Source organism: Cibotium barometz, chromosome 58 (assembly GCF_041138505.1).
Source record: "Cibotium barometz isolate CiBa-2024 chromosome 58, ASM4113850v1, whole genome shotgun sequence".
Taxonomy (NCBI): Eukaryota; Viridiplantae; Streptophyta; class Polypodiopsida; order Cyatheales; family Cibotiaceae; genus Cibotium; species Cibotium barometz.
In genome coordinates this window covers 32,842,271-32,867,127 of record NC_141103.1, presented here as the reverse complement: position 1 = coordinate 32,867,127, position 24,857 = coordinate 32,842,271, and the positions used below count along the sequence as shown (strand labels likewise).

General features: G+C 38.8%; 1 pseudogene; it reads left to right on the top strand.

Annotated features, from left to right (window-relative positions):
* The first annotated feature begins 1,030 nt into the window (after nt 1-1,030).
* Nucleotides 1,031-24,857, top strand: part of LOC147606172 (uncharacterized) — a 300,738-nt pseudogene continuing 276,911 nt past the window's right edge.

Below are 24,857 nucleotides of genomic sequence, written 5' to 3'. Positions count from 1 at the left end.
TGCCCACCACTAATTCTCTAGCACGAAGGCATATCAAAGAGAAGTGGGTGAATTTTGGGGAAGAGCCTCATCATATTCTTCTCATACTAGCAATGGATGGAGTCAATCCATTTGGCTTATAAAGTTTATCATGGAGTACATGGCCCATTTTCCTAGTAAATTATAACCTACCACCATGGCTAGCAATAAATAAGAGGCACCTTTTACTTTCCTTGATAGTTCCAGGGAAGTACAAGGTTAAGAACATGGATGTCTGCTTGGCTCCATTAGTTGACGAGCTACACACGTTATGGGATGGTATCCAAGCTCATGATACATCTAAGTGGTTTGGAGAAAGGGTTGAAAATAGTGTAATGTATACTTATGTGGACCATGCATGATTGGTCGGGCAATGGAGGTGCTCTGGTAAGTTAATTATTCTAAGATTTCTTGATTTGATTTAATTTCACGATTTTGGTATTTTTGTATTATTTGCATATCTCATCACAATGATTATCATGTTTGGCAAGGCTTTCAATATCTGGTTATAATGCATGCCCTATATGTGGACTTAGATTAGAGGCCCAGTACTCAATAGCTTTGAGGAAGGTTGTCTACGAGGGCCACAAAAAGTATCTCCCCAATAACCATGAGTTGTGAGAGAGATTTCTAGGGAGGCCTCCTCGTGTGCTAAATCCAAGTGATTGGAGAAGGGCATGGGAAGTGGATCCAAGTTGTTCACCCTCCAGAATGAAGCGACTGTCCATCTTCCATCTACTCCCATACTGGAGTGATTTTCTAGTTAATCATCTTCTTGATCCTATGCACATTTTTAAGAACATAACCGATATGCTTTGGAAAACCATCACAATTTCTAAAGAGAGCAAGGCACAAAGGGATGATCTACAAGATGTGGATCGAGCAACACTTACGAGCACAGAGAAGGCCTAATGGGAACGTAATTCTCCCTAGAGCACCTTGGTTCTTAACCAAAGAAGAGTAGCGGTGTGTAAAGAAGTGCATCAATGAGTTTCGTACTCCCACTGGTTGTATGCATTCTTTGAAGGGAGCATTTACAAAGGATGAAGAGCTTAGTGGCTTGAAGTCTTATGACTAGCACAAGATCTTATAGTTTGTGCTACCAATAGCCATTAAGTATTACCTCATTGAAGACATTAGAGAGACAATATACAAGATTAGTGTAGTGGTACAGTGGATATCAAAGCCTAGGAGTTTAGAAGAAATATGTTGGAAGAGCAGCTCATCTAAACTCCATCAAAGGAATTACAATGGCAGAGAGATTCTTTCCACAACAACTTTCCTGACCATTCAATTGCACCTACTTGTTCATGTGGTTGATGAGATTGCTATAGTAGGTGTTGTTCGTAACCGATGGATGTTTTTCCTCGAGAGATTTATGAAGACACTGAAAGGTTTTATTCATCAAAAAGCTTGCCTTGAGGGCACTATGGTAATGGGATGGCTTGTTCAAGAATCTCTTGTATACATAACATAATTTCTTAGTACATTAGACCTAGATATGCCACGATTGTGGACACAAGAAGAGGATGATCGGCTCATTGTTTGGAGAAGAGCCTTAAGGACAAGGGATTTAGAGAACAATGGATATGGCATTGCGAGAGAAGATTAATAAATTTTTCATCCTTTACTCAAGCGCTATGGAGAAATGGATCGAGAGGTATAACCTAGCAAAGAGGGAAAGAGACCAAGATTGTTTAAATTCGAGAAAGATTCGAACAACTAGAGCATTGCCATACCCAAATTCACTCACTCAACTTCTAGAATTTCCTTCTAGTAGATGGCTTCAGCAAACCATACAACAAGAAAAACAGAGTGGCTAGGCTATAAGCGGAGGAGCTTGAATATGGTTGTGATTACCAAGTAAGTGAGTTTTTATATGTACACAAGAAACCATAAGACATAGTCTTGTATAAGTTTTTGTTCTTGATACAATTTCATGATCTTCTTTTACTTGTAGTATTGCAAACTTGGTGCACTTTGGTCACACATATCACTTTTGAGTGGAGCGAATAGATAAGAAGAGAACAACATTTTTCCCTTGTGCAATGTTTTAGCCCTTGTACAATACTTCCACTCATGATCGGGATGGATGTTCTACCCCCAAGACTAGAGGCATGCCCTTAAGATGGTTTTTGTGATAAACCATCTCCAACTAAACAGCACTCAAAAGCATGTCCTTAAGATGGCTCGTGAGAAACCATCTCCAAGTGAGCAATACTTGGAAGCAATCCGAATAATAAGGATGTGAAAGTGGGGTTCTCCCACTTTAGGTGAGGAGGAAAGTTGGCATTCATAGCATGCTTTGTGAGTAAAATTTTTAGTTGAATTCTTTTATGTTTTTAGTTTATTAAGTTTGAAATTGTCTTCGTTTACTTGATACGTATAAAGAGGTTGTTGGTCATTCACCAACAAAGGATGAGTATCTCATGAGTATGCATCTGGTTTTAATCATATTTAATCCGATTTGTGGCAATGGCTCCATGAGAATGGTGTGGAGATTAATGAATGCATGTTACATAATGAGTTATAGATATATTATTTTTTTGATCACATTCTAATTCATATCATTGGTATACCTTTTCTTGCCATGTGATAAGTTTTGATGTTTGATTATTTTCTTGACATGTAGAGCGACAATATCAGAGAAGACAATGAAGGTGACGATGAGGATGATGAAGATGAAGATGACAAGGATGATGATGATGAGGATGAGGATGAGGACGAGTAGCTATGGTGACAAGAAATCAACCACTCTATGTTTTACCCCTCGTGCAATGTTTTGTCCCTAGTGCTTTTGTATCTCTACATTTACTTTGTTTGCCATTATGAACCTTATGGTCAACCTTCCTACCTTGGGAATCCACAGAACTTGGCATCTCAAGATGCCTTAATGTATAATCAATTTTGAATATAATGCAAAACTTGTGCCTTGTTGTTTCTGGGACTCTCTTTCTCTCTCTCTCTCTCTCTAAACCTAGCATAGAATTGGGACATACTAAGTATGTCCCCAATTTGCCCCAAGTTTTTTCTTGCAAATTTAGATCGCTAGTATGGGCATTGGTAAATTCAAAAGTAGTAAGATCGTTGGATGTATCAATGATCCCATAGTAGTGATGTTACCCCAGCAATTGTATTAGTTGATTGAGGAGTTCCAAAAACACATATAGGCACTAGTTGACCCTTCTCTCCTTGTAGTGAGTGTTGCTAAATATGTTTAAGTCAATTGCTTACCTTAGCCTTATCGAATCAATTGTCATTGGGTCTTGCTTTCAAGCTGCAAATGTAACTCCCTCATGTGGGCACGCTAGCTCATTTGTCACACATCCTCACTCTGTTAATGGCTAGGGGGTGAAGGAAGATCTCTCTTTTCCTAGATGGAGGGAAAGAACAGAATAGCCTTCATGATGGTTCTCTCTCACAAAAGCTGGATAGAGAAGAAACTAATGAGAGGAAGCTACCTATAACAAAATTTATTCAAGCAAGCAATCCCTATAGCATGCAATAATCCAATAGCCTCTAAGCAAGAACGAGTAGAGAAGATAAGAGCTTATATGTATTCTATTCTAAGAAAATGAATGTCAAAATTGACTTATATACAAGTGACTAGTTTTTACACTAGAGAATCAATGTCAAAATTGACCTACATTCAAGTGACTAGTTTTTACACTAGGTCGATCAAAACTTAAAAATGATCTATTTACTATTACTAGGCATAAGAAAGTACATGATGCTCTTCAATTTTTCCTATTTGATATTAAGCTCTTTGAAATGCCACTTGATATGTCCCAACACCGTCGTACAAAAGGTAGGTGACATAAAAGCACCTTATGTAGGATGGCCAAGTTAAGCGAAGTGGGTATAATAGTATGGTTGAGGACCCTAGCTTTTGAGTATTCAATCTTGAATAGATAGAGGTGAAAATTTGCTATAACCCTTTCATTTCTCCCTTCTTTTTTGGACAAACCACAAAAGTTTCCATTTTGGTGAACATGGTTCATCTCCCCATGGCAAGGAAGAGATCCTTCTCTACCATTCTAATAGTTTAACATGAAGGTTATGAATTTCTACCCAACAAGGAATCTCCTTAAGCTTAAATTGTTGAACACATCAAAGTTTGGTTAGGAAATACTACTATTGATTGACTCCTTTTACATAAATCAGATTCTCTACTTCTGAGTCCCTAGTTGATAGAAGACCTCTCATAAACAATATGTTTAGTATAATCCATAAAATTTCTTCTTTTTGTTGTATCTCATCACGATTCTTTATTAAACACTTAATATTTACGTCATCATGGGTCCTTTATTAAACACTTAATATTTACCTCATCATGGGTCCTTTATTAAACACTTAAGTCCCTAGTTGATAGAAGACCTCTCCATAAAGAATGTGTTTAGTATAATCCACAAAATTCCTTCTTTTTGTTGTATCCCATCATGGTTCTTTATTAAACACTTAATATTTACCTCATCGTGGGTCCTTTATTAAACACTTAAGATTTACCTCATCTCGAAAAAAATCATTCTTTCCTTGTGTCTCATCGAGTTCTCATCATGGGTCCTTTAGACAAACACTTAACCTTTTCAAACACTGTACACCTTTTTTTATGGATTGGAGCAACCCCTTCTCCCTACATTTATGAATGTATTGCTAATTATGGATGGAGACCATTTATGTCACCATTTACAATGGAAGGCTTTATTGTTTTTAATAGGATTTCGACATAAGGAAATTTTCAAAGACATTTTCACATTTTCATTTTCTACTTGTAGTTTATAGGACACTTGTTAATGCGCTGCTAATGTACTTATAACTTTAAGTAATGGTCATTTGAAAAATATGGGAAATGATACATAGTACTTTAACAAATTAAAACTATTCAAACATATTTGCCTGCAATATTTCACCTAAAGGCATGAGATTTCATCATTAAGTGAACTTTTATGCTAACCTATTAAGTGAACTTTTATGCTAACCTATTTTAACTTTTATTTAAATACTCATATTTTACTTTTTTTCCTTTTTTAAATCCTCCTATTTTAAAAGTAAGACAAGCCCTATTAAGGCTACTTCAGTAGTTTACATTGGTGGGAAACGCAATCCATATCTTTCATTCCTACTCTTCAAACAAAAACAAGATAATCTTAGAATACCTCTATTGATCCTATTTTGGTATGTACACAAGTGATTCCTTGACATGCATGAATTGATTAAATAATGTGTTTACAAGAGTGAGGTTTTAAAGATAGATATCAAGTTGGTTGTGTGGCCGCATTCCACCAACTAACAAATAGAATGATTGTGAGGTTTTAAAGATAGATATCAAGCTGTACCATGCGAAACTAACAAATAATTTGCATTAACAAAAATTTTGAAAGAATGATTGAAGAATGATTGAAGAATGTTGCCAAAAAATTTCTTGGCAACAGCTCCATGTAGTCTAAAACCACCACCACCACCGGTACTCCGCCTCTGCTTGGCCTTGCCCACTCTATCTCATTAGCCAGTGGTAGGAAGTGGTGCTCATAATTTTCCCATCGAATATGCACAGGTCTCTGCATATCGCCTTGCCTGCCAATGGAAATCCATGATTTCATCAATAAGAACAATAACAACCGTATAATAAGAATTAAGATGAACTACCTTGCATTTCCAGATTCTAATTTTATATGGCTAACAACTTCCAAGCTTGATGAGCATCATTTGACGCCCAAGATGGAGAGATTCCCAATGGGCGTCAATTCACGTGTGCATGAAGCGAGATGAGTACGTATATTTGGCACCTTTCTCAGTTTCATCTTGTTGTAGCATATTTGGCACCTTGATCTCAGTTTCATGTTTTTGATGATGTTGTTGGTGGGTAGTATTCATGAGCTGCTGCTGCTGGTAGCCCCTCTGCTCTCTCTCTCTCTCCGGCGGCTCTTGCTCCAACTCCCTATGTTTTATCCACAAGATTGCATCGGTGTAAGACTCGAGCCCACAAGAAGCCCTGATCCCTTGGAGCAATTCATCATCGCTGCGCCTGGGAAGCTAATTCAGGGGGGCTGCTCTCGATGAGGGCGGCTTGGCTCGAGTCTTAAATGGATGCAATCTTGTGGATACACATAATAGTAGGGATCGCTCTGCTTCAATATCATGAGATCAGCTCTACTAGGGCAGGCAGGCAGGCAGGCAGGGGTCGATGCTTCATTGTGCTAGTGCCTCCCATCTATTTATTTTCCTGATTGAGCGCCCTCCCATCTATTATATGCACATTAAATCAAGGATGTCACTGCAAAAGCATGGTAAAGCCAGTCTTTATGACTTCTAGTCACATGAAAAACCAACATCTACTCTATTAATATTCTATTAAGAACATGTCACTCCGTGTTCCAAAAAAAAGTATTTTCCCAAAAAAAAATAGATAGCCTTCATCTACTAACAATCGTGAAATTATTAATATAACCTCTCAAAATCTAGAGGTCTTTGTACCTTCAAGTTTTAAATTTGAAGACATTTTCCAAAATATACAGGTGCAGCCTACACTAAGCTCGAGTCTTTTTCAAACACCATTGTCACTCTCTCTAGTCATCCAAGTCACATGAAAAACCAACATCTATTCTATTAAGCACATGTTACTCTCTCTAGTTATCCAGTGTCAGAAATAAACTTTTTCTCTAACCGGTGATGAAAAAAGGTTGACCTTCAAGCCCAATCGGTTTTTATTGAAAAAATGCATAGATTGATCGATTTTATAACTAAAAATTCAAGGCTAGGCAAAGTTGTAACCGATTTTTCTCAATTTTAACCGTGAAAATTACAATGAAGGACGGTTTTTTTTCTGACACTCTACTGAGCCATCTCTCCTACCATCTGAAAAACCAGCATCCTACCTTGAGGAGGTCACCCAAAATCATGCAAGATAGCACGTGAGTTCAGCAAAAGGAGGTTTTCATTTTGTAGAGCTACATAAGTGGGCAGCTCTAGATCTATCGGAGGAGGAGGAGGATCCAAAGAAGGAGGGATACAGACAACCTGACAATCAACCTCCGAAAAAATTGGAGTTGATTTACAAAAAAATTAACATGGCCCCATTTTTTATGATGTGACATTCCTTAGAGGGCCCAAAAAGGAGCCCAAATTTTCCCTAATGTGAGTGAATCCAATCAGCTGTGACACCACGTGTGAGACGTGTGGTATACTCTGTAAGTACATGTGACGCGTATGAAAACATTGTGAGTGAATCGAATGTAGGAGTTTGATTGTGAGTGAGTCCAATTAACTCTAAGACACGTGTGATGCCTGTGAGGACATGTGGGAGTGAATCCACCTTAATACATAATGACATTGTGAGTGAATCCAATGTGGGAAAAATTGATCTGTTTGATCACTCGTGTGTGCTGATAGTAGGTACAACTGAGGACGGCTGTTTTCACAAACGGGAGGACTGTCACGGGAGTGAGATTTTTCATAATATTTTATCATGGGAGTGAATCCAATTAATTATGTGTGATGCATGGTTTATGTGTGAAGCATGGTAGTGAATGATTTTCATTTGTTAGAACTATTTTTTGGAGTGATTCTAAAGTAATTGTGATCTAACATTGTGGATTTTGTTGAGTATAGATCATGAGTTCAAGACAACCAAGGTGGACATTAGACGAGATTATCTAGCCAAACACATATGTGCTAAATATTTAATTTTGTACGGTTTGGCTCATTGTACATATGTTGGGCAAGGTTTATTTTTTATGAGATGCTTTAAAATCATTGGACTAAGGTTCAATTTTAAAAAAGCTATGCTATTTATGGCTCCAAGGGCTAAATTTATTAATATGATATAAATACCGCGTGTGGGAATGGAGCCACACGTGTTGCGGGGGAGATTGTACCCAATCTTGTGTTCTTTGATTTTCATGCTCTTGATTTATGCTTTGATGTTATGGTTTATTTATTTTATTATTTAATTTGGGAAATAATCTAATCTCCATATACCATGGTCTTGTAATACACACAGAGACATATATGCATGCATATATATAGACACACCATGGTAAAGTCTGTTATCCAAACTTTAAAATTTAAATCAATCTTTGAGGATATAGCAAGATATTGTCTTTAAGATATAGCAATTTAAATCAACTCCATATGTTTATCCACAAGATTGCATCGGTGTAAGACTCGAGCCCACAAGCCCTGATCCCTTGGAGCAATTCATCGTTGTTGGGAAGGTAAGGGGCTGCTCTCGAAGATGAGGGCTTGGCTCGAGTCTTAAATTGATGCAATCTTGTGGATACACATAGAAATGGCTCTGCTTCAATATCATGATCAGCTGGGGTAGACAGGGGTCGATGCTTCATTGTGCTAGTGCCTCCATCTATTTATTTTCCTGATTGAGCGCCCTCCCATCTACTATTATGCACATTAAATCAAGGATGTCACTGCAAAAGCATGGTAAAGCCAGTCTTTATGACTTCTAGTCACATGAAAAACTATCTGCTCTATTAATATTCTATTAAGAACACGTAAAAGTATTTTCCCAAAAAAAGTCGACAACCTTCATCTAACAATCGTGAAACTATTTATAAAGAAAAATCTGCTTGAAGTTTTTTTTTAAGTATAACCTCTCAAAATCTAGAGGTCTTTGTACCTTCAAGTTTTAAATTTGAAGACATTTTCCAAAATATGCAGGTGCAGCCTACACTAAACTCGGGTCTTTTTCAAACACCATTGTCACTCTCTCTAGTCATCCAAGTCACATGAAAAACCATCTATTCTATTAAGCACATGTCACTCTCTCTAGTTATCCAGTGTCAGAAATAAACTTTTTCTCTAACCGGTGATGAAAAAAGATTGATCGATTTTAAAACTAAAAGTTCAATCTTAAAATTCAAGGCTAGGCAAAGTTATAACCGATTTTTCTCAATTTGAAGCGTGAAAATTACAATGAAGGAAGGTTTTTTTTCTGACACTGCTGAGCCATCTCTCCTACCACATGAAGAACCATCCTACTTTGGGGAGGTCACCCAAAATCATGCAAGATAGCACGTGAGTTCAACAGAAGGGGGTTTTCATTTTCTAGAGTTGCATAAAATATAAATATATATAAGGGAATTTTTAATTTAAAAAATGAAAAATTCCATACAGAAGGGGTGTTTAAATTATCAAAAGGGGTATATCTAAACCTCAAAAATATGTAAGGGGTTTTAAAAATACCACTCAAACGCACGTGCTATATAGGGTTTTCATGTAGTGACCCCCCCCCGCCCTCGAAGCATCCTGCACTATTACTTTGCCTATTTTGCCCTTGCCCCACAACATTCACCCACATATTGTCTCACTATAAGAGTGAAAGAATTGCATTATTCAAATTCAAATTTTAGTGTAAAGAGGGGGCAGTGCTATAGGAACAACTATTAGCGAGTTGTTTCCGTTAGGAGCATTTAGGTAAGCCTTGGGCTAGGCCATGGCGTGGCCAGCCCATGAAGGATAGCTTCTAGGCCGTAGGAGAGCTTGGGCAGCCAAGGAGTTGCCCTACACATGCCCATTGGCTGTCGACCAACAGTACAACCTCCCCATGGGCAGTCGGCATAACAAATACTCCTCCTTGCATATAGGTTAAACCCATCATTTGATTTAAAGCATCATTCCTCCATAGATCATAGCTTGCAAAAGAATCATGGCTTACATCAGTATTGGAGTAGATCATCATGGCACCGTAGACATATGGGCACTTATTTGAATGTGTGTGTTTGTGTGTTTGTGTGTGTGTGTGTGTGTGTGTGTGTGTGTGTGTATGTGAGAGAGAGAGAGAGAGAGAGAGAGAGAGAGATCAGAGTGTGAGCAATAAGGTGTAAGAGTAGTGCAACTTATTGCTCATAGTATATTATGTGTGAAAATCCAGTAATTCTTAATCAAAGTAATTAATTTACATAGGTTTATATTCAACGGCCAAACCCAAGACACTCACAAAGATTGTCAATGACATCCTATTGGCCTGCACATAAGAAGACAACATCGATGTTTATCGCACATCTCTTCAAAGGAAATAATATGTTGTAGATCTTTATCAAGTCATAATAGTGCGTGGTGGCACAAGTGTAGCTGACGTGAATAAAGCATAGACGAAGGTTTTTGAGGCCATCACTGAGTGAAAACAAAATCAACTAATTGATTCCACTCAGGAAACAAGAGCTTGTACTGAGCTCGCTGATATAGTGCAGCGGGCTCAGTGTGAGTGAATCCAATGTAGGAGTTTGATTGTGAGTGAGTCCAATTAACTCTAAGACATGTGGGAGTGAATCCACTTTAATACAAAATAACATTGTGAGTGAATCCAATGTGGGAACAATTGATCTGTTTGATCACTCGTGTGTGCTGATAGGTACAACCGAGGATGGCTGTTTTCACAAACGGGAGGACTATCATGGGAGTGAGATTTTTCATAATATTTTATCATGGGAGTGAATCCAATTAATTATGTGTGATGCATGGTTTATGTGTGAAGCATGGTAGTGAATGATTTTCATTTGTTAGAATTATTTTTTGGAGTGATTTCAAAGTAATTATGACCTAACATTGTGGATTTTGTTGAGTATAGATCATGAGTTCGAGACAACCAAGGTGGACATTGGACGAGATTAACTAGCCAAGCACATATGTGCTAAATATTTAATTTTGTATGGTTTGGCCCATTGTACATATGTTGGGCAAGGTTTATTTTTTATGAGATGCTTTAAAATCATTGGACTAAGGTTCAATTTTGAAAAAGCTATGCTATTTATGGCTCCAAGGGCTAAATTTATTACTATGATTTAAATACCGCATGTGGGAATGGAGCCACATGTGTCGCGGGGGAGATTGCACCCAATCTTGTGTTATTGGATTTTCATGTTCTTGATTTATGCTTTGATGTTATGGTTTATTTCTTTTATTATTTAATTTGGGAAAAATCAAATAACACAAGATTGCACCCAATCTTGTGTTATTTGATTTTCATGTTCTTGATTTATGCTTTGATGTTATGGTTTATTTCTTTTATTATTTAATTTGGGGAATAATCTAATCTCCATGTACCGTGGTCTTGTAATACACACAGAGACATACGCATGCATATATATAGACACACCATGGTAAAGTCTCTCATCCAAACTTTAAAATTTAAATCAATCTTTGAGGATATAGTAAGATATTATCTACAAGATATAGTAATTTAAATCAACTCCATATGTTTATCCACAAGATTGCATCGGTGTAAGACTCGAGCCCATAAGCCCTGATCCCTTGGAGTAATTTATCGCTGCTGGAAAGGTAAGGGGCTACTCTCGATGAGGGCTTGGCTCAAGTCTTAAATTGATGCAATCTTGTGGATACACATAGGGATGTCTCTGCTTCAATATCATGATCAGCTAGGGCAAGCAGGGGGGTCGATGCTTCATTGTGCCTCCATCTATTTATTTTCCTGATTGAGCGCCCTCCCATCTATTATGCACATTAAATCAAGGATGTCACTGCAAAAGCATGGTAAAGCCAGTCTTTATGACTTCTAGTCACATGAAAAACCAACATTTTTTCTATTAATATTATATTAAGAACATGTAAAAGTATTTTCCCAAAAAAAAGTCAACCTTCATCTAACAATCCTGAAATTATTTATAAAGAAAAATCTGCTTGAATTTTCTTTTCAGTATAACGTCTCAAAATCTAGAGGTCTTTGTACCTTCAAGTTTTAAATTTGAAGACATTTTCCAAAATATGCAGGTGCAGCCTACACTAAACTCGGGTCTTTTTCAAACACCATTGTCACTCTCTCTAGTCATCCAAGTCACATGAAAAACCAACATCTATTCTATTAAGCACATGTCATTCTCTCTAGTTATCCAGTGTCAGAAATAAACTTTTTCTCTAACCGGTGATGAAAAAAGGTTGACCTTCAATCCCAATCCATTTTTATTGAAAAAATGCATAGATTGATCAGTTTTATAACTAAAAATTCAATCTTCAAATTCAAGGCTAGGCAAAGTTGTAACCGATTTTTCTCAATTTAAACCGTGAAAATTACAATGGACGGTTTTTTTCTGACACTACTGAGCCATCTCTCCTACCACATGAAAAACCAACATCCTACCTCGGGGAGGTCACCCAAAATCATGCAAGATCTAGCACGTGAGTTCAGTAGAAAAGGGGGTTTTCATTTTGTAGAGTTACATAAAATATACATACATGAGGGATTTTTTAATTTGAAAAATGAAAAATTCCATACAGAAGGGGTGTTTAAATTATTAAAAGTGGTATATCTAAACCTCAAAAATATGTAAGTAAGGGGTTTTATAAATACCACTCGAACGCACGTGCTATATAGGGTTTTCATGTAGTGACCCCCACCCCCCCCCCCCCCCCCCCCGGCGGAGCATCCTGCACTATTACTTTGCCTATTTTGCCCTCACCACAACATTCACCCGCATATTGTCTCACTATGTGGCCATCTCATTTTATCATGTGCAAGAAGAGAGAGTTAAAGAGTGAAAGAATTGCATTATTTAAATTCAAATTTTAGTGTAAAGAGGGGGCAGTGCTATAGGAACAACTATCAGGGAGTTGTTTTCGTTAGGAGCATTTAGGTAAGCCTTGGGCTAGGCCATGGCGTGGCCAGCCCATGAAGGATAGCTTCCCGGCTGTAGGAGGGCTTGGGCAGCCAGCGAGTTGCCCTACACATGCCCATTGGCTGTCAACCAATAGTACAGCCTCATGGGCAGTCGGCATAACAAATACTCCTCCTTGCATATAAGTTAAACCCATCATTTCATTTAAAGCATCATTCCTCCATAGAGCATAGCTTGCAAAAGAATCATGTCTTACATCAGTATTGGAGTAGATCATCATGGCACCGTAGACATATGGGCACTTATTTGAATGTGTGTGTGTGTGGTGTGTGTGTGTGTGTGTGTGTGTGTCTGAGAGAGAGAGAGAGAGAGAGAGAGAGAGAGAGAGAGAGAGAGATCAGAGTGTGAGCAATAAGGTGTAAGAGTAGTGCAACTTATTGCTCATAGTATATTATGTGCGAAAATCCAACAATGCTTAATCAAAGTAATTAATTTACATAGGTTTATATTCAACGGCCAACCCAAGACACTCACAAAGATTGTCAATGACATCCTATTGGCCTGCACATAAGAAGACAACATCGATGTTTATCGCACAGCTCTTCAAAGGAAATAATATGTTGTAGATCTTTATCAGGTCATAATAGTGTGTGGTGGGACAAGTGTAGCTGATGTGAATAAAGCGCAGACGAAGCTTTTTGAGGCCATCACTGAGTGGAAACAAAATCAACTAATTGATTTTACTCAGGAAACAAGAGCTTGTGCTGAGCTCGCTGATATAGTGCAGCGGGCTCAGTAAAATGTTTAGGAACTATCAATTTGAAGTACTCTTTTATTCTATAGTTTAATGGAACTATCGGATTTATATCCCTAATAGTCCGATATTATGTTGGTGCCGTTCTCGACGTTATGAGATACATTATGTTATTGTTATTGACGTTGGTGGCATTTGGAGTTGTGTTTGAGTATGTTATATTTTACTTAGAATGTGATGATGGTGATTATGTGCATCTTTTATCTTGTGTATACGTACAAGTGGATTGTGAGTGTATGCTTATAGGTTTAAATACAATCTCCTTCTGCATGTGTACAAATATCCATGGGCGGACTCTGGGAAGTCAGATTTCTTGATAGCCATCAAGAGAGTATTGTGAAGTCTCGGTTTAAGTAGAGAGGAGATAGAGGAGGACATAGGAGAGTATACTGTGTTGAGCGTGGACAAGTTGGAGGCTACCCTCACTCGAATCTCTTGCTCCTTGCAGCCCGTTGTGCGCTTTTGTCACACAGGTCATAGCTGGGGACTTGTCGAACACTATATGCGAGCCACGAATGGCTGCAAGCATACAACCAGGAAAGCAAGCTCAAACAGAATGCAAAAGGTGTGTCACTCACCGCTCACGCCGCCTTGAAGGATTCCTGCGTCGCAGTGAAGAAGGAGCCGCCGTCGCCGCTCTACCACCTCTCTGCCACCATGCCGCTACACAGTGCTCGATCGCTCTCTCACGCAGGAGAAGGAAACCAAGGAGATAAGGCAAGAGCACTCTTGTATTCAGGAAGGCATGCATTGTGGGGCTAGCAAAACACCCGAAAGACTTGCAAAAGATAGGGAAGAGCTAGAGAAACATAATAGTAGGTTGGTGTCTAGTGGGATGCCATACATAAAACTAAGAACATTTCAATAATCTTCAGAGGGGGTTGTGGGGTAGACTGGGAGGTTGGAGTTTGGGTGGGATCTTCTGTAGGAGATTGGGAGGATTGAGTGGGATCTTCTCTAGGAGTTTGGTAGGCCACTTTAGATTGTTGTGCCGATGGTGGATTTGGAGGAATGGGATTCGTGGGACCTCGCACCGAAACATAGTTTGTATAACAAGGCAATCAATTGCCTCTGCCCGAAATTGCCTAACATCTAAACTTGAATAACCTCCCAACAGTGGACTCTATAGGATCAATATAAAGTGGGATAAGTGTTTAATGCAAAATATATGAGAAAACAAACTCTAATTTAATAGAACCTACATTGTCTTGTAGCTACACGAGAAATTTTGCATTTAGGCAGACCCTCCATCCACATGAGTGATAGTCGAGTTGTATTGAAACTTCTACTCTACTTATTTACATATCTGAAAAATTATCTTGAAATAAAGCCTCCTAGGAATTCAACATTTTCTTAATAGACCTAAAAAATAAGCTCATTAAATATTCCATATTTAAGAGTTTTAAATGGGTTGGATTTTCTAATATTTCTAACAGAAACACTTACAATTGGAGATGTCCATGGTAGCTTGTCATTGATTTGGCTAAGTAACAGACTCTGGCACGCGAAGGTCAAAAAAGACCAACAGCCAATGGCTTCTGTAAAAACCTTAAAGGCTTATAAAAAGATCATTAATGAATTTATCATGTATAAAAATTATAATGGTACTTACATTTCGTGGTAAGCCAACAAAACCACATTGAGGGGATCTATATAAGGAGGGAACCAATTCAAGATATTAAAAAATGTGACAGCTGGATCATGCAAAGCATGTTGACAACAGTGGGTTCAGTAGAAGCACATGACTCTACATTGGAAATGGCAGATTTTCTACAATCATTCTACAAGAAAAGAAACAGATCAATCCTGCACTCATGAAGGAACAGGTAGCACGATTATACAAATAAATATCTCTAGCTAAAATAAGAAACACTCACAAAAGAATAGGCAGCATGATTGATTCTGTGACCTTGTGTCGATAGTCATGATTGATTCTGTGACCTTGTGTTGATAGTTTTGCAAAACTGTTACATCATGTAGAGAAAATCCAAAAAATCTGGTTTCTTGTGCAGCATATAAGCAAATTTCAAAATTGGGGTCGAGAAATTGCAGCACCTTTGCATTCCGTGCATCAAGGCCATCCAATAATGGTTGTCTTAGAGCCCCCTGGTGTAATTCTTTTAGCAATTTAGCTGCCTTTTCAGTTGCTTGCTATTCAACCACATGTTCTCTCTCTGTAGGTCTACCCCTCACTTTTGAGCCAAAACAAGTATCCTAGTTTGGGCCACTTCCTTTACTCTCACTCCATCCCTCTCTCTTCGGAGGGGAGGAATCTCTAGAATGTTTCTCATTCATGAATCTAGAATGGGGAACATGACACAAGAGACAGTTGTATCTGTAGCGTACTTTCCAAACCAAGTGCATGTCTTTGTCTATGTCAATCACGTGATGCACATGCGCTTCCATGATGTAGCTATGTTGGAAAAACTGAATCATAAAATCCGCTATTGTCGCATAAAGGTAGGAGAGGGCTGTGACCTGTGCCACCAAAACTAGAGTCCATACTACTCGCAGATGCTGTGAACGATTCTTTCAAAAGGCAGCTTGGTGATGCATAACTACATATATATTTCATCGCCCCTTTTGTTGGGGGTCACCTAACCATCGATCGCGGCGCCCAGCCTTGCAGCCTGTTTCGCCACACCCAGTATATTTGATAGGCAACAAAGAATATTCTTTCTTATAACAACCTTGTAACTGAAATCTTGCCAATGGGTACTACCCAGGTAGATGAAAAAGGGAAACTATCTAAGAGACGAGGGAGAGAAGAGAGGGGAGAGTGTCAACTATGTATTGTACTTTTTGGGGCTAAGTCTTTACTAAGATGATACAATGATTTTGGTGTAATTTTCCATTCTCTGTACTGTGCAAGTCTATTTGATTCCGAGTTGTGTTAGTGCTTTCTGTCTGGATATGTCTTCTAACTAGAATCAGGGTTTAGTGTCATTCATATCTTGACGTGCTTGTATCTAGAAACAGAATCAGGAGCCGCGTCATGGATCCTATCAGATGTAGGAACAAACCTCTGCACCATCATGAATAACTCCCTTAGCTTAGGTAGATCAGTGGAGAAACACACTAGTGTTGGCTTATCATGTTGGGCAGAGTTACTTTAGTCATGTCTCCTCGAGCCGACTAGGTGGTCTAGAACCACACAAGCGCCGTGTCTCGACTAAACACCGACACTTTTGACAATCCTACTAGGGAAATGGTACGCCAGGTAGGGGAGTAGAGAGATAGAGGCTAGTATAGGTTAAGTCATGCACAGTCAGTAGAGTAAACTAGTCAAAAGAAGCCTAGAAAGAAAGCACACACTAACTAGTGTGTCAGGAATACTAACAATAGATTCATAAGAGCATAATAGAGTAGGCATGGAGTACAAAGGAAGCTCAAATAGGGAAATGCGGTACCACTGTCGTAGATAGGCCGAAGTTATAGAACAAGAAGCACCATTGCATCGTTCACCACGCCATCCAAGAAGATTAGCAAATGGGATTCCATAGCAGTCTCGAAAAGGTTGATTCTAGAAAAACTAAGGAATCAGGAAGAAGATTGTCAAGAACTACCAAACAAGAGGCAAGAAGAGCAAGAAAGGGAAGAACTGGTAGTTGTGGGCATGATGTCCCTCAAGTAACCAAAGTTCAAAGAAAAGATTGAGGAGGATCTAGATGACCACACCTTTCTTTGAAACCATGTTCTAGGAAAATAGAGCTCCACTTGGGAAAAAGATAGAGTATTTTGCTGCAACATTAGATGGCAAGGCCACCAATTGGTATGCCCAATACGATCTGGAGCAGTTCCAGACATTTGAAGAGCTAAAGAATGCTTTCCTTAAAAGATTCAGGAAAGACAAGACCATAACGGAGGTCAGAGGATGACATGGAAAAAGAGGCCAATAGAAGATTATGCAACCTAATTTAGAGCAATGCTGATGCGCTTGGACTAAACCAACTATCCCGCTCTAGCCAATCCGAGCTAGTGGTTTGTGAGAGTACTGAGGGAAAAGCTCTAGACGACAGTATCCACATACGACCTGGAAGCCCTGACCTTTAAACAAGTGGTGGCAGGAGTTGTTAGAGAAGGAGTCTTAAAGGCAAACAAACAAAGACTCCAAGAATAAGAAGAAGAAGAAAGAGGAAGAAACCTCAGAATCTAATTCCAGAGAAGATACCTCAAAGTCAAAATCCAGTTATGAGTCAGATTCTGAAGAGTGGAAGCCCCAAATAAAGAAAGACAGGAAGTAGGTAGAGAAAGTTCAGGAAGAACTAAGGGCTGCCCTAGCCAAGATTGCTGGAGGACACATAGGATCTGGAATCAAATCAAATGTTTGGTGCATGAGGTGTAGCAATCAAGGGCACACAAAAGATGAGTGCCAATTAAGAGGCACACAACAAGTGTGCAGCATCTATGGAAGGGAAAATCACTATGTAGAGACATGTGACTATAACACACAGAACACGAACCCAAGATTGGTGGAAAGGTAGTAGGCAAGCAATGCCGTCAACAACCAAGTCACTACACGAAAGATCAGAGGTAAGACAATGACAAGAGTCATTCTGGACAGAGGGTTAGGGGTAAATATAATATCAGATAGCTTGGCTAAAAATCTAGGGATTACTAACATGCACTTTGCTTTGTTCCAGATATGCATGGCTGGCTAGAAAAGAGTCCAACCTATCGGGATAATCAGAGGAAAACATATAGAGGTAGCAGGATGTAGCTTCATGGGCTGTGTTCATTGTTCTCAAGATGACCAAGATAGTAGGTGCATATCCTATGCTCCTAGTGTTGAGATGTCAAGATCAACACGAGCTAACACTTATGATATGCCTAGGTGATTGTTTTTTCCACTTATATCATTTGTGTGTTTGATAGGATGCTGACATGATAGATCTTCGCCAGTAATTCTACATCTAGACTACACCAACTACTAGTCCACCCACTGAGTTATGGCATACTTATCTTGCCAGCTCACTCACTTAGCATGTTCACATTATGGACCGCATGTACATATTACTTTAGTACTGATGTTGTATTTCCCTTATCTTTGTTGAAATATACAAGTGAATAGGGTGTGTGTGGGAACAAGCTCTTGGATAGAGGCTGTAAAAGAGGAGATGTAATTGTGAAAGAACCTGTGAAAAGGTTAGAAGAATCTACTGGGAGAGAATAAAGGGTAGCATGAGAGAATTTAGGAGTGTGGAGATATTCTGGGAGATATTCAGGGAAAAGAGAAGAGGTGGAGAGAATCAGGCAAAAGGTGGAGATATTCTGGGAGTGAATCATGGAGAAATCAATGGGATTTGATGCTTGATGTAAACTCTATCAATTGAGGCATAGCCCTAATGAGAATTTATTGGTTTTTGAGTATCCATGCCTACATTAATCTATCTGCTAATTATTCACTAATTACGTCTTAATCATTTCTTAATCACTTTGTTAATCATGTTGATTCTAGTGTATGATCCACCATAGCTCATCATTTAGCTCAAATTTCAACATGGTATCAGAGCCATGCCTAGAATCAACCAGATTTATGAGCCCATTAGTGAATTAATTAGGATTAGTAAAATAATTAGCAAAAAATCAATTTTTTAGTAAGCTTTCACTTCTCCCCTTGACCCCTAGCCAGTGGAGGACTCCATTCTCCTTGCACACATAACATTAGGCTAAGCCCTCTTAGGTACTCATAGTAGACTCATAGGGCTACACACATCTCAAATCTTGTGGGCTAATTCAGCGCAGAACGCCGGCGGGAGCTCGATTTGCAGGCTACGTTTTTCTGAGATGTTTTTGACATTGCAACTTCCACAGATCAAAGCTCTCTAATTCCTCTTAGCCCAAGGGGTAATCAAGCATGCTCTACAAGCTGGTGAAGACAGAAATCAATTTCATCAAGTCTACAGAGAGATCCAAGCTCTTCATCAAATTTGCAGGTGACTTTGGTAAAACAGAGATTTAGCTTTCATTATTTGGTCAAATCTTGTGTTTCTTGGTTTAATCCTCTACTAGACTCATTGCTATTGATGCCTTTGAAAGCATTTGAGCTCATTTGAAGTGGAAGGCACCAGATCTGAGCTCCCCGCATACTCTGTTTTCTGCACACAAACCAGAGCATTAATTTGCTAATCAGTGATTAATCAGTGCTAATCACTGTACTTTGGTGCAATTGAGGGTTCAAATTAACCATTAGGTATCTGATAGAGATCCCTATAACTTCAGATTTCAAATCGGAGTTGGTTTGATACTCCAACCATCCCGTACAAATTGGTTACCCTTAATTTAGTGTAATTTCTGGAAAATTGTGCTGATAAAATTTGTGAAAATCAACATTTTGCATTTAACCCTTGGTTAATGCCTGTAAATCTCATTCAAATACAAGATTATTCACAGCCAGAGTTGCATTTGGAATGTGCATGAGAATGAATGCTATACGCATTATGTATTGGGCACATTTTATCAGTGTAAAAATGGGAACAGACACTGCCCTTGTCCAGATTAAGGCAAGAGGTAAGACCTCCCGCATAAATTTGGGTTTGCATTGCATAATGACAAAAGATAAACATAAAAAGCCCAAAGGAACTGTCAGCAAAACATTGAAACATGTTGCTCACATGGAGCAAAAAGACCTGACGGACGAGCTCATGGCCCCAGCTGTGAAAGAAGAAGAATATCTCTTCCCAAGAAGAGGATCCACACCGAGAAGAAGATATGAAGGAAGACATGGACACGAGAAGAGAAGCTGCCACAAGAAGAGAAGCTGCCCCGAGAAGACTGAAAGAAGAGACGGACGCGTGGAGAGATGCTGCCACGAGAAGAAGACTGAAGAGAAGAGAAGATGTGAGGCTCCAAAGAGTGAGGAGCCATGTGAAAATCTCTGAGAGAGAGAGAGAGAGAGAGAGAGAGAGAGAGAGCCCACAACCCAATGTAACCTGCCCCAATAAAGTAAAACCACCTCTGAGCCACCGATGATGTAGGCCACGTGGTAGATGTATGTGTGAGCACTTTAGTCAAGGTCGCGGGCACTTATAGTAGCCTTGGACACATAGAGAGAGAGAGTGTCAAGGACTATGGAGTTTAGGGACTTGAGGCACTGGTCGCGAACTGTCAACAAGTAAGAGAGAAACTTGATACAGGGTCCAGGTGTGCTGAGATAACTTGAGAGGAGGAGTAGACACTGGTCGCGGACTACCAAATAAAGGGAGGCAAACTTGGTATAGGGTCTAGGTGTACTAGGAGTATTCATTTGAGGGGAGGTGTTGAAATATACAAGTGAATAGGGTGTGTGTGGGAACAAGCTCTTGGATAGAGGCTGTAAAAGAGGAGATGTAATTGTGAAAGAACCTGTGAAAAGGTTAGAAGAATCTACTGGGAGAGAATAAAGGGTAGCATGAGAGAATTTAGGAGTGTGGAGATATTCTGGGAGATATTCAAGGAAAAGAGAAGAGGTGGAGAGAATCAGGCAAAAGGTGGAGATATTCTGGGAGTGAATCATGGAGAAATCAATGGGATTTGATGCTTGATGTAAACTCTATAAATTGAGGCATAGCCCTAATGAGAATTTGCTGGTTTTTGAGTATCCATGCCTACATTAATCTATCTGCTAATTATTCACTAATTACATCTTAATCATTTCTTAATCACTTTGTTAATCATGTTGATTCTAGTGTATGATCCACCATAGCTCATCATTTAGCTCAAATTTCAACAATCTTTTGGTAGAACCCTTTTGTTGGGAAGAAGAAAAAGAGTAAATTTTCAGCCTCTCATCTTATGTGTTCTCTTCTAGGGTTTGTGTGAGTGTGTGTGCTTGCAAGAGCTCAAGATCTCTTCCTCCTTACATATTTTCATGGTATTAGAGCGTGGTTCATGCTAAGAATATGAGCGGTAAGCAAGAGAAGCAGAAGAAGTGGTATGAGGATAAGATCAGCTTCACCTCCTCTATCTGCTTTGTGTTGGCTACTACACCCTTTTCGGGAGCGCTTCGGGAGGCACCGACAAACGAACTCCGATCCAGGAGCTGTCTTGCGGGAGCGGAGCTACAAGGAAACTATATTGTTCGTTGGATGTAATTTTTGTGGCCAAAAACGTGTTTCAAGTGCGTCTTGACCTTTGTTTTTCAAATCGCATGCGTTCAAGTGCACTGGGGGTAAGTTTCAATTCTCAGTAAAATTCTGTTTTTGGAACTGCAGCAGTAAGGGCATTTGATTGTGTAGACACTTTATGTACTACAGAGAGGTCTTACAGGTGCTATTGGGTGTATGTATGCAAATTGAGGTCACTGGTTATGATAATTTGGGTGTAATATAGTATTGTTGTATAGAGAATACAACAGTTTATGCAAGTCAAACAAGAGTGCTGTTTTTGGTGAGTTTGTGTTATAGACAAGATGTCAAATGATGGAATTAACCAGATTGTTGCAGAGCAGCTTGACAAGAATAACTTCCATTCTTGGAGGTTTAGGTTAAGAAATTTCCTAATGGAAAAAGGCTACTAGGACTACATTAAAGGTGAACATGAGGAGGCACTAGAGATACCTGAGATTAATCCAATTGCTGTAGATGTAAAAGAATACAAAGAATGGAATCAAGGAGAAAGGAAAGTCATGTATTGGATTTCTATTAGGATACATGACACCATGATTGGGCATATAGAGGATGCCAAGTCACCTAAGGAGGCATGGGACACCTTGGTGAAGTTGTATGAAACTAACATCAAGGTACGAAAGATTTAATTGAAGAATGAGCATACTCTGGAGAAGAAAAACATGTATATGAATGATTATGCCTTGAAGATTAAGGGAATTATGGAATCCCTTGCATCTATTGATGTTTCTGTTTGATGATGATAATAAGGTGAAAGTATGTCTATGTGGTCTTGGGCCACAATACAAGGCATTCAAGACGTCTATTCAGACTCGGGAGAACATTTTCAACTTTACAGATTTGGTGTTAATGCTGATCATTGAAGAAAAGAGTTTTGGTGAAGATCAGTATTCACAAAACAAAGGAAGTTTGGAGCAACAGGACTTCTACACAGTTGTAGGTAGAGGTTGTAGGTAGAGGACCAGGCCGTAGCGAAGGTGGTAGCCAAATAGGTAATCAAAATTATGGTTAGCAACAACAGTCCCATGAATCACAACAATATCACATAGGTGGGAAGAGGCTAGTTCAAACGCAGGGGGATTCAAAGAGGTCATGGAAATTGGTAAAGGCAACAAAATGATACACGAGGCTATTTTTATTGTTACAAATGTAGGCATGTGTAGGCAGATTTCTATAAGAAGCAAAATGACATGAGAAGTGAAAAAATGCACCAAATATTTATGCATCCTCTAACCAAAGTAATGAGGACAATGAAAGGCTTTTTGTTATGCGGCATGTGCTTAATGCTGTGTCGAAAAATAATGTATGTGCATGTAATGATGATGTATGGATTCAGATGCTTCAAACCACATGACCAATCATGGCGAGTGGTTCAAGGATATGTGAAAAGCTAGGTTTTGTTGAAATATGGGATGATACTACTCATCCAATTGCCCATGTCAGAAATGTGCCATCGTCTATGCAAGAGATGGTAAGGTAAAGTATCTTGTAAATGTACTTCACGTTCCAAATATTACATGGAATTTGGTTTCTGTTGGCCAGATGTTTGAGCAAGGTTTGCAGGTGCACTTTAACCCTGATGGTTGTTATGTCGACTTTAAAGACAAGTGTAGGTTGGTTGCAAAAGGCAATAGAGTGGGCAAAATGTTTACACTAGATGTAAATATGCCTAAAGTGAAAGCTACAATGTTTGCACTAGGTTCAAGAGTTGTTGCAAATACATATATTTGGCATAAGAGAGTTAGATATGTAAATGTGCAAAGAATGAAGTCTATGCAAACTAAAGAAATTGTGATAGGGCTACCTAATTTTAAGGTTGATGGTATGCAGAAAGTCTGTGAAGCATGTCAGTTTGGAAAGCAAGCAAAGCATGTATTTCCACATGATAGAAATGTGAGCAGGAATGTACTAGATGTTGTGCATTCAGTTGTATAGGGCCCTACAAAAACTACGCCTATAGGTGGCTGTAGGTATTATGTAACATTCATTGATGATCACATGAGGAAAGTGTGGGTGTATTTCATGAAGGAGAAGAGTGAAGTTTTCACTCATTTTCAAAATTCAGAGTGATGCTGAAAAGCGGACTGGAAAGCATGTGACATTAGGAACTCAATGGAGTCTTCTTGGGCCCTTTTATTTGGCAGTTTAAGAGAGTCAAACCTTTTCTCTTAAGAAGAAACGTTTTCTAATTTGAAGCCTCAAAACGGCTACTTTATTCGAATTTGAATTTTGGGGAGAAAATGAAATTTAAAATCTAGCGGATAAAACCATATCATGTAACATATCTATGGAAAGCTCTTGATGCGTAGATCACGGATCTGTAATCTCCGCTCAAATCGGAGCTTGTATGTAGAAGTTATGGAGATCCGAAAATTGTAAAATTGTCCCCTCCCCTTTTTGGGGGAAAAAGTGCACCCTTTGACCACTCTTACACCTCTCTTACAAACCATTGGTTTTTGCTTACATGGCGGGCTCCTATTTGTCAAAAAGTTAAACGTTTCCATAACCTCATGGCAAATTAAAGGGCCCAAAAAGACTCCATTGAGTTCCTAATGAGTGCCTAAGGTCATATAGAGAGGGAGAGTACTTCTCCAATGAGTTCTCTGATTTTTTGCGTAAGAATGGTATATTCACTACAACACATCAGGAGCACAACAACGTTTTTGGAAGGAAAATATCGGGGGTTAGAGGGGGAGAGTACTTCTCTAATGAGTTCTTTGATTTTTGGTGGAAGAATGGTATTCACTACAACACATCGGGAGCACAACAACGTTTTTGGAAGGAAAATATCGAGGGTTTTAATGATGTTGAGCAGTGATTTGTCGTCGCTGCTCTACAGCGTTTTCGCGCTGCTCCATTAGGGAAAAATTACTGCTTAATAGCGTATATAGCAGTAAAAAAATGTTGCTATACTGTAAAAATATCTCGCTTTTTTGCCACTTCTTTTACTGCTACGTAGTTTTTATCTTTTGAATACAATAAACTTGTACTTTGAGGTTTTTTGTAGGTTTATGCCTTATCTATCACTCATACCTCTCCTACCCTATCCTCCTCAAAGCTCAAACAAGGTATGTCTGCTCTTTTTCTTTATCTCCTATTCAAAGAAGCTTTCCATGAAAGCTTTCTTGTGAGTATTTCCTTTCTCTTTCCTCTCTTTTAAGTTTTTCTTTTCTTCTTTTTCCCTTCTTAACCATTACAAGTATTTTTCCTTCTTCTTTTTTCCTAATTAAGAGCTTTCCATTAAATCTTCTTATGGTAGGAATTCTTGATTTTTCTTAATACTTTTTTTTCTTAACTTGGTTTAGTTTTGTAGGTTTTCAACACATACAAGCCTCA